This window comes from Pan paniscus, chromosome 10, assembly GCF_029289425.2.
Source record: "Pan paniscus chromosome 10, NHGRI_mPanPan1-v2.0_pri, whole genome shotgun sequence".
Lineage (NCBI taxonomy): Eukaryota > Metazoa > Chordata > Mammalia > Primates > Hominidae > Pan > Pan paniscus.
The window spans coordinates 55,948,242-55,958,741 of NC_073259.2; the positions used below are offsets into that span (position 1 = coordinate 55,948,242).

General features: G+C 60.7%; 1 pseudogene; it reads left to right on the plus strand.

The window, feature by feature from the left end:
• Nucleotides 1-1,137: 1,137 nt before the first annotated feature.
• On the plus strand, nt 1,138-1,250 carry LOC112436714 (5S ribosomal RNA; annotated as a pseudogene).
• The last annotated feature ends 9,250 nt before the right edge of the window (nt 1,251-10,500 follow it).

Below are 10,500 nucleotides of genomic sequence, written 5' to 3' on the forward strand. Positions count from 1 at the left end.
AAATAGCCTCACAAAGACAGGTCTAAGAGTAATTGGTTTTAAAGAAGATGTAGAGAAAGAGACAGGGGTAGAAAAATTTATTCAAAGGGATAATAACAGAAAACTTTCCAAACCTAGAGAAAGATATCCAAATCCAACTACAAAAATGTTATAGAACATTAAGCAGATTTAACCCAAAAAAGACTACTTCAAAGCATTCAATAACCAATCTTCAAAAAGTCAAAGAAAAGAAAAGTTCTACAAAAGTAAAAGAAAAGAAGCAAATAACATACAGGGGAGCTCCAACACATCTGGCAGCAGACTTTACATTGGAAACCCTATCGGCCAGGAGAAAGAAGCAATAAATATTTAAAGCACTAAAGGAAAAGAACCTTTACCTTAGAATAGCATATACAGTGAAAATGTTCTTCAAATAAAAAGAAGAAATACTGACTTTTCCAGACAAACAAAAGCTGAAGGATTTCAATACCACACCTGTCCTACAAGGAATGCTAAAGGGAGTACTTCAGTCAGGAAGGACATTAATGAGCAATAAATAATCAACTGAAGGTAAAAAAAATCGTCATCGATAATAGTAACTATACAAAACAAAACAGAATATTATAACACTATAGCTGTGGTGTGTAAACTACTCATTCTATGTAGGAAGACTAAATAATAAACCAATCAAGAGTAATAACTACAAGAACGTTTCAAGACATAGTACAAAAAAATATAAATAGAAACAACAAAAAGTTAAAAAGTGAAGGGATGAGCACACCCGTCCTGAGCGGGCCTGATGTTGTGGAAGCTCGGGAGCCGGGTGAAGGCCTGGAGCATCGCCAGAAGGGAGATCGCCCAGAGAGCCCTAAGCCTGGGCAGGGGACGGAGGCCTCTGACGCCCCAGAGCAACAGCAGGGCGGCACCATGGCGGTCCTGCGCGTGGCCCGGCAGCCGGCGACGGAGGGAGGCTCTGGGAGGCCAGAGGAAGGCACAGAGTGGTGGCCAGCAGTGCTCGGGGGAATAGAGGGGGAGAGCAGCTCGGCCGGCTCGGGGATCCCGGATCCAAGCCCCGCAGCCACGGGGTGTCGATGACGCCTGGAGTCCGGCGGGCGTGGCAGTGCCGGGCTCTTGCGGCATCCAGGCGCCACTGCCAGCGCCTACAGCCATATCACCCTGCCCGATCTCATCTGACCTCGGAAGTTAAGCAGGGTCGGTCCTGGTTAGTACTCGGATGGGAGGCCGCCTGGGAATGCTGGGTGCTGTAGGGTTTGGCTTCGCCCTCCCTCTTTCCACCTTTTGTCGCCGTGCTTCACGACCTTCCCCTAATTCTGCTCCCGCTTTTACCCTCGCCTGCAGCCCCGAAGCAGCCTGGGACCTCCTCGTGGGAGTCCACCGCTGCAGCACCACCAGGCAGCAGGATCCCACATCTTCCGCCTTGCTGCAGCCCCACCAGGTGCCCAGCTCCAGCCGGGGCGGGGGCGGTACATGTTCCCTAAGGTGCCCGGTGTCTTCATGCTCCCGGGACGCCCAGGCAATTCAATTTACTCATCAGGCTCCATGCAACAGCTCAAGCCAGGGGAAGTGGCGGCCAGGGGCAGAGGGTCCCACAGACGGCAGCCAAAACCACTGCTCCAGGACCTATGAGCTGCTTTCCCCAGGGGAAGGACACTGCCGTCACCAGTCACGAAGAAATCTGTCCCTGTGCACCCCAATTCCTATTGCCACCGACTTCGTGTAAACTCCAGTCCCGAGGACACGAGAGAGACCCAGGCCTCGGGCCCCGTCAGCACGCTCCATGCCACGGCTCCCACCAGACGGACGGACGCACTCTACAAATCTCGGGGCCCACCACACCAAGAAGACAGGGAGTAGCCAACAAAAGGAGGACCCTATGAAACGCACCCCCAAAGCAACCAACCAATCTATGAAAAAATACGTCTCAGAGTTCTGTTGGTCCTCTTGCAGAACAGGGCCCTGACCCCCTGTTCTGGCCTGGCTCAATCACCCTCCAACCTACCCCAGCCTGCTTGAATGAGCCCTGTCTACCAGAGCAGAGCGCTTCCTCTCCCAGGCTCTATCGCTCTGGCTCTCTAGCTCTCTCACCCTCTCTCTGTTTCTCTTCTTCCCCCTCCATCTCTCTGTCACCTTCTCTCTCTCTTTCCTCCCTGTCTCTCTCTTTATCGCTGTCTCTCTCCCTCAGTTTCTATCTCTCCATCCCTCTTTCCCTTGCTCTCCTTCAAGGTGTCTATCTGTATCTTTGTGTATCTGTGTGTGTGTCTGTGTGCCCACCCGCGTGCACCCATGTGTGTCTGTGGGTGTAGGGGTGGGTTTGCTCGTGGTGCTGGTGAGGTGTGTCTGGCTGTCCATCAGCCTCTCTCTCCCGGGATCAGTCGGCCAGCTCTAGTGGCAGCGCGGGGCAAAGCAGCTACCCCAACTCATTTGGCCGTGGGTCACGTCCTTGTCGGGACAAGCGACGCTGTTAGGGACGTTGTGAGAGAAAGGGTCCCTGGGGCTAGGCCGGCGGTTCAGCCCTGAGCAGCCCTAGCAGCTCTGGGTGGGTGAGGCAAGAGGGGGCCTTGCAGGAGGGGCGGCGAGGGAACAGAAATAATCCCTCTGCGGCAAGGAGGAGGACAGGAGGGTATCCCAGGACCGTGGGCCCAGGGCCCTGACGCCTGGGAGCACAAACTGTCCTGAACAGGTCCGATGTGGCCTGGGGAAGCCCTGGAGCGTCCGAGGAATGGAGGCTGCCCAGAGAGCCCAAAGTCTGGGCAGGGGATGGAAACCTCTGGCTTCCCCACTCAACAGCAGGGCGGCGCCGCGGTGGTCCAGTGCGTGGCCTTGCCTGTGATGGCGGGAGGCTCTTGGAGGCCGGCGGAAGGCGCAGCGCGGCAGCCTACAGTGCTCCGGCATGGAGGGGGAGAGCAGCCCAGCAGCAGGCGAGTGGCTCAGGGGTATCCCAATCCGAGCCCTGCGGCCCTGGAGTGGCAGTGACGCCTGGAGTCGGGCGGGCATGGCTGAGCCAGGTTCTTGTGTCAGCCAGGTATCAGTGCCAGTGTCTATGGCAGTGCCCTGAAGATGCCTAATTTCTTCTGGTCTGTGAAGCTAAGCAGGGTGGGGCCTGGTTCAGTGCTTGGAAGGGAGACCGCCTGGGAATACCGGGTGCTGTAGGCTTTTGGCTTCCCGCTCCCTCCGTCTTTCTCCCTTTTGTCGCCCTGCTTCCCAACCACCCCCTGACTCTGCTACCCCTTTTCCCCACCGCACCCCAGGACCTCCTCGTGGGGGTCCACCGCTGCAGCACCGCCAGGCAGCAGCATTCCACCTCTTCCGCCTTGCTGCAGCTCCACCAGGTCCCCAACTTTAGGCAGGGCGGGGCAGGCCAGGACCAGACCCCAAAGGCGCAGGCACAGGTTCCCTGCCATCCTGGTTGTCTTCCTGCTCCAGGAAAGCCCAGGTAATTCAATTCACTCATCTGGTGCCGCCGCAAACGTCCAAACCTGGGGAAGTTGCAGGCAGGGGTAGAGGGTCCCACAGACGCCAGCCAAGACCCCCTCCAGAACGCATGGGCTGCTTTTTCCAGGGAAGGACATTGCCTTTGCCAGCTACCAGGAAAACGTCCTTGTGAACCCAGATTCCCATTGCCACCGACTTCGTGTAAACTCCCGTCCCGAGGACAAGAGAGAGACCCAGGCCACAGGCGAAGATTCTCTGACTTGCACCCAGGGTGCTTGTCTCGCCCACGGGGGCACTGGGCGATGGGAACAGGATGCCTGGCTTTAAAGGGGTTGTTGAGGCAGTCTGTGGAAAAACTTCCCAGGGAAGACAGTGCCTTCCCGGCAGCCCCTGCGGCAGACTTGTGGTTGGGGGGGTCGTGGAGTCCCTGTCTTGCACACAGGGTGCGTGTCTCGCCCTCAGGGGGCACCCCATAGCGGCAAGAATTCCCCCGGAGAATGGTAACAGGATGCCCCGCTTTAAAGACACGCACTCTGGGTGCAAGCCAGGGACTCCACGACCGAGCCCGGCAAAGAGACTGCCGGGAAGACACTGTTCTCCATGGGATTTTTTCCCCCGGACTGGCTCAACTTCTCCTTTCAAGCCTGGCATCCTGTTCCCTTCCAGCAGGGGATATCTTGCCGCTTTGGGGTGCCCGTCGTGGGCGCCGCACGATTCTGGGTGCAAGCCAGAGACTCCACAAACACGCCGGGCCCTGCGCAGCGGCTTCCGGGAAGGCACTGTCGTCCGTGGGAGGGCCCGGGCCGCCACTTTTTCCCCCCTGCTGCCTCAACCTCACCTTCCAAGCCTGGCGTCCTGTTCCCTTCCCCTGGAGGCCTTCGTGCTGCTTTGGGGTGCCCCCTGTGGGCGAGACACACACCCTGGGTGCAAGCCAGGGACTCCACGACCATCCCTGGCCCGGCGCAGGGGTGGCCATCCTTGGGACGACACCATCCCGCCACTTTTTTCCTTGGACTGCCTCCACTATCCCCTTCAACCCTGGCGTCCTGTACCCTTCCCCCAGTGGCCTTCTTGCCGCTTTGTGGTGCTCCCCGTGGGTGAGACACGCACCCTGGGTGCAAGACAGGGACTCCAGGACGCTCCCGGGCCCACTGCAGAGGCTGCTGGGAAGGCAGTGTCGTCCGTGAGAGGACCCCAGCATCCCCGCTTTTTTTCTCCGGGGCTGCCTCAACTTCCCCCTTCAAGACTGACGTGCTGTCCCCTTCCCCCGGGAACCTTCTTGCTGCTTTGTGGTGCCCGCCGTGGGCAAGACACTCACCCTGGGTGCAAGCCAGGGAATCAACAACCCCCGCATGCCCGGCAAAGGGGCTGCCAGTAAGGCACTGTCATTCGTGGGATCACCCCAGCCTCGCTGCTTTTTTCTCCGGGCTACCTAAACGTCCCCATTCAAGCCTGGCGTCCTGTTGCCTTCCCGCGGGGGACTTCTTGCCACTTTGGGGTGCCCCCCGTGGGCGAGACACGCACATTGTGTGCAAGACAGGGACTCCGCGACCCTCCTGGGACTGGCATAGGGGCTGTAGGCAAGGCACTGTCATCCGTGAAAGGACCCCAGCCTCGCCCCTTTCTTTCCCGGGCTGCCTCAACGTCCCCTTTCAAGTCTGGCATCCTTTTCTTTCCCCCCGGGGGCTTTCTTGCTGCTTTGGGGTGCCACCCGTGGGCGAGGCACGCACCCTGGGTGTAAACCAGGGACTCCAAGACCCCCAGGGCCAGGCGCAGGGGATGTCGGAAGTCACTGTCCTCCGTGGAAAGTTTTTCCCTGGACTGCCTCAAAGTCCCCTTTCAAGCCTGGCATCCTGTTCCCTTCCCCCGGAGCCCTTCTTGCAGCTTTCGCGTGCACACTTAGGCGAGACACGCACTCTGTGCAAGACAGGGACTCCAAACCCCCCCGCCTGGGCCAGGCTCAGGGGCTGCCGGGAAGGCACTGTGGTCTGTGGGACGACCACAGCCTAGCCGCTGTTTTCCTCTGGCTGGCCCAACGTCCCTCTTCAAGCCTGACATGTTGTCCCCTTCCCCCGGGGGCCCTGTTGCCACTTTTACGTGCACCCCGTGAGCAAGACAGGCACCCTGGGTCCAAGCCAGGGGCTCCACCGTCCACCTGGGTCCCACTCAGAGGCTGCCGGGAAGGCACTGTTCTCAGTGGGAATTTTTTCCCCGGACTGCCTCAACGTCCCCTTTCAAGCTCGGCGTCCTGTTCCCTTCCACTCGGGGACTTCTTACCGCATTGCGTTGCCTATCGTGGGCACGACACGCACCCCGGGTGCAAGCCAGGGACTCCACAACCACCCCAGGCCCGATGCAGGGGCTACCGGACAAGACACTGTTGTCCTTGGGATGACACCGGTCTGCCTCAACTCTACCTTTCAACCCTGGAGTCCTGTACCCTTCCCCTGGGGGCCTTCTTGCTGCTTTGTGGTGCCACTCGTGGGCGAGACACACAACCTGGGAGCAAGCCAGAGACTCCACGACACCTCTGGGCCCACTGCAGAGGCTGCCAGGAAGGCGGTGTCATCCGTGGGAGGACCCCAGCTTCACCACTTTTACCCCGGGGCCGCCTCAACCTCCCCTTCAAGCCTGACGTGCTCTCCCTTCCCCCGGGAATCTACTTGCCGCTTTGGGGTGCCCCCGTGAGCGAGACACGCACCCTGGGTGCAAGCCACGGACTCCAGGACCACCCTGGCCCAGCGAAGGGGCTGCCAGGAAGGCACTGTCCTTTGTGGGAGAACCTCAGCGTCGCTGTTTTTTCCACGGGCTACCTCAAAGTCCCCCTTCAAGTCTGAGGTGCTGTCCCCTTCCCCCAGGGGCCTACTTGCCGCTTTGGGGTGCCTCCCATGGGCAAAACACACACCCTGGGTGCAAGATAGGGACTCCACGATCCCCCCGGGCCCAGCGCAGGGACTGCCAGGAAGGCACTGTCATCCGTGGGAGGAACCCGACTAGCCGCTTTTCTCTCTGTGCTGCCTCAGCATCCCCATTAAAGCCTGGCCTTCTGTGGCGTTCGCCCGGCGGCCTTCTTGCCACTTTGGGGTGCCCCCATGGGTGCGACCCGCACCCTCGGTGCAAGCCAGGGACTCCACGACCACCCCGGGCCTGACGCAGGGGCTGCTGGGAAGGCACTGTCGTCCATGGGACGACCCCAGCCTGCCACGTTTTTCCCCGGACTGCCTCAACTATCCCTTTCAACCCTGGCGTCCCATACCCTTCCCCCGGTGGCCTTCTTGCCGCTTTGTGGTGCCCCCCGAGGGCGAGACACGCACCTTGGGTGCAAGCCAAGGACTCCATGACGCTCCCAGGCCCACCACAGAGGCTGTCAGGAAGACAGTGTTATCTGTGGCAGGACCCCAGCATCCCCTGTTTATTCCCGGGGCTGCCTCAACGACCCCCTCCAAGCCTGACGTGCTGTCCCCTTCCCCTGGGAACCTACTTGCCGCTTTGGGGTGCCCCCCGTGGGCCCCTGGGTGCAAGCCTGGGACACAACAACTCCCTCGGGCCCGGCAAAGGGGCTGCCGGGAAGGCACCGTGGTCCGTGGGAAGTTTTTTCCCGGACTGCTTCAAAGTCCCCTTTCAAGCCTGGCATCCTGTTCCCTTCCCAGGGGGCATTCTTGCCGCTTTGGGGTGCCTCCCATGGGCGAAACACGCACCTGGGTGCAAGATAGGGACTCCACGATCCCCCCGGGCCCAGCGCAGGGACTGCCAGGAAGGCACTGTCATCCGTGGGAGGAACCCGACTAGCCGCTTTTCTCTCTGTGCTGCCTCAGCATCCCCATTAAAGCCTGGCCTTCTGTGGCGTTCGCCCGGCGGCCTTCTTGCCACTTTGGGGTGCCCCCATGGGTGCGACCCGCACCCTCGGTGCAAGCCAGGGACTCCACGACCACCCCGGGCCTGACGCAGGGGCTGCTGGGAAGGCACTGTCGTCCATGGGACGACCCCAGCCTGCCACGTTTTTCCCCGGACTGCCTCAACTATCCCTTTCAACCCTGGCGTCCCATACCCTTCCCCCGGTGGCCTTCTTGCCGCTTTGTGGTGCCCCCCGAGGGCGAGACGCGCACCTTGGGTGCAAGCCAAGGACTCCATGACGCTCCCAGGCCCACCACAGAGGCTGTCGGGAAGACAGTGTTATCCGTGGCAGGACCCCAGCATCCCCTGTTTATTCCCGGGGCTGCCTCAACGACCCCCTCCAAGCCTGACGTGCTGTCCCCTTCCCCTGGGAACCTACTTGCCGCTTTGGGGTGCCCCCCGTGGGCCCCTGGGTGCAAGCCTGGGACACAACAACCCCCTCGGGCCCGGCAAAGGGGCTGCCGGGAAGGCACCGTGGTCCGTGGGAAGTTTTTTCCCGGACTGCTTCAAAGTCCCCTTTCAAGCCTGGCATCCTGTTCCCTTCCCAGGGGGCATTCTTGCCGCTTTGGGGTGCCCCCCCGTGGGCGCAACACGCACCCTGGGTTTAAGTCAGGAACTCCACGACAACCCCGAGTCTGGCGCAGGGGCTGCCGGGAAGGCACTGCCGTCCGTGTGACGATCGCTGCCTGCTGCTTTTTCCCTCGTGCTGCCTCAACGTCACCTTTCACGCCTGGCGTTCTACTCCCTTCCCCCGGAGGCCTTCTTGGCGCTTTGGGGTGCCCCCTGGGGTGCGACACGCACCCTGGGTGCAAGCAAGCGACTCCACAACCCTATTGGGCAGGGCGTAGAGGCTGCCAGGAAGGCAGCGTCATTGTTAGAAGGACTTCAACCCACAGCCTTATTCCCCGTGCTGCCTCAATGTCCCCTTTTAAGCCTAACACCCTGTTTCCTTCCCCTGGGGGACTTCTTGCCACTTTGGGTTGGCCCAATGGGAGATACACGCACCCTGGGTGAAAGCCAGGGACTCCACGACCCACCCGGAGATGGCATATGGGATGCCGGGAAGGCACTGTCATCGGTGGAAGGACTCCAGCCTCCCTGTTTTTTTCTCCGGGCTGCCTCAACGTCCCCCTTTAAGACTGACATGCTTTCCCCTTCCCGTGGGGTCATTCTTGACGCTTTGGGGTGCCCACCGTGGGGGCGACACGCACCCTGGGTGCAATCCAGCGACTTCACGACCCCACCGGGCCCAGCGCAGGGGCTGTCGGGAAGGCACTGTGCCTCCTGGGAAGTTTTTCCCCAGACTGCCTCAACGTCTTTTTTCAAGACGCGTCTGGTTCCCTTCCCCCTAAGGCCTTCTTGCGAGTTTGTTGTGCCCCCCGTGGGAGAGACACGCACCCTGGGTGCAAGCCAGGGTCTCCACGACCCCCCCGGGACAGGCGCAGGGGCTGCCGGGAGGCACTGTCATCCGTGGGAAGACCCTGGCCTGCCGCTTTTTCCCCTGTGCTGCCTCAACGTCCGCTTTCAAGCCTGGAGTCCTGTTCCCTTCCCCCGGCATCTTCTTGTCGCTTTGGGGTGCCCCCCATGGGCGCGACACACACCCTAGGTGCAAGCCAGGGATTCCACGACCTCCCTAGACCCGGTGCAGGGCCTGTCGGGGAGCCACTGTACTCTCTGGGAAGTTTTTTTCCGGACTTCCTCTACGTCCCCTTTCAAGCCTGGCGTCTGTTCCCTTCCACCGGGGGCCTTCTTGCCTCTTAAAGGTGCCACACGTGGGCGCAACACAAACCCTGGGTGCAAGCCAGGGCCTCCACAAACCCCCCCGGGAACAGTGCAGGGGCTGCCTACAAGATACTGTCGTCGGTAGGAGGACCCTGGCCCGCCGCTTTTTTCCCAGTACTGCCTCAACGTCTACTTTCAAGCCTGGCGTCCTGTTATCTACCACCAGAAGCCTTCTCGCCGCTTTGGGTTGTCCCCTGTGGGCTACACGCGCACCCTAGGTGCAAGCCAGGGACTCCACGACACCCCAGTGCCCGGCGCAGGGGCTGCCGGGAAGGGACTGTCGTCCATGGGAGAACCCCAGCCTCGCCGCTTTTATCCCATGCTGCCTCAACGTCTCCCTTAAAGCCTGATGTGCGGTCCCTTTCCCTCGGGTGCCTTCTTTCCCCTTTGGGGAGCCCCTGTGGGCGAAACGCACACCCTGCCTGCAAGCCAGGGACTCCACGACCCCCCCCCCGCCCCCGGGCCAGGCGCAGGGGCTGCCAGGAAGGCACTGTCATCCGTGGAACTACCCTGGCCCACCGCTTTTCCCCCGGGCAGCCTCAACATCTCATTTAAACCCTAGCGTCCTGTTCCCCTTCCCCGGGGGCCTTCTTTCCGCTTTGGGATGCGCCCCCGCCATGGGCGAGGAACCTACCCTGGTATAAGACAGGGACTCCACAACTCCCCCGGGCCCGGCGCAGGGGCTGCAGGGAAGGCATTGTTGTCCATGGGAGGAACACAGCCTCACCGCTTTTTTCCCGGGCTATCTCAACATCCGCCTTCAAGCCAGATGTGCTGTCTCCATCCTTTGGGGGCCTTCTTGCCACTTTGGGGTGCCCCCTGTGGGCGAGACACGCACCCTGGGTGCAAGCCAGGGTCCCACGACCCCTCTGGTTCCGGCGCAGAAGCTGCCGGGAAGTGACTGTCATCCGTGGGAGGACACCAACCCATCAGTTTTTTCCTCGTGCTACCTCAATGTCCCCTTTCAAGCCTGGCGTCTTGTTCCCTTCCCTCTGGGGCCTTCTTTCCCCTTTGGGGTGCCTCCAGTGGGCGCGATGCACACCCTGGGTGCAAGCCAGAGAATCCACGACCCTCCCAGGACAGGCGCAGCGGCTGCCGGGAAGGCACTGTCATCCGTAGGACTACCCTGGCCTGCTGCTTTTTTCCCCGTGCTGCCTCAACTTCACATTTCAATCGTGGCGTCATGTTCCCTTCCCCCGGAGGCCTTCTTGCTGCTTTGGGGTGTCCCTCATGGGAGCGATACGCCCCCTGGGTGCAAGCCATGGGCTGCATGGCTCTCCCGGGTCTGGCGCAGGGGCTACGGGGAAAACACTGTCCTCCGTGGGAAGTTTTTCCCCGGACTACCTCAAAGTCCCCTTTCAAGCCTGGCGTCCTGTTCCCTTCCCCCTGGGG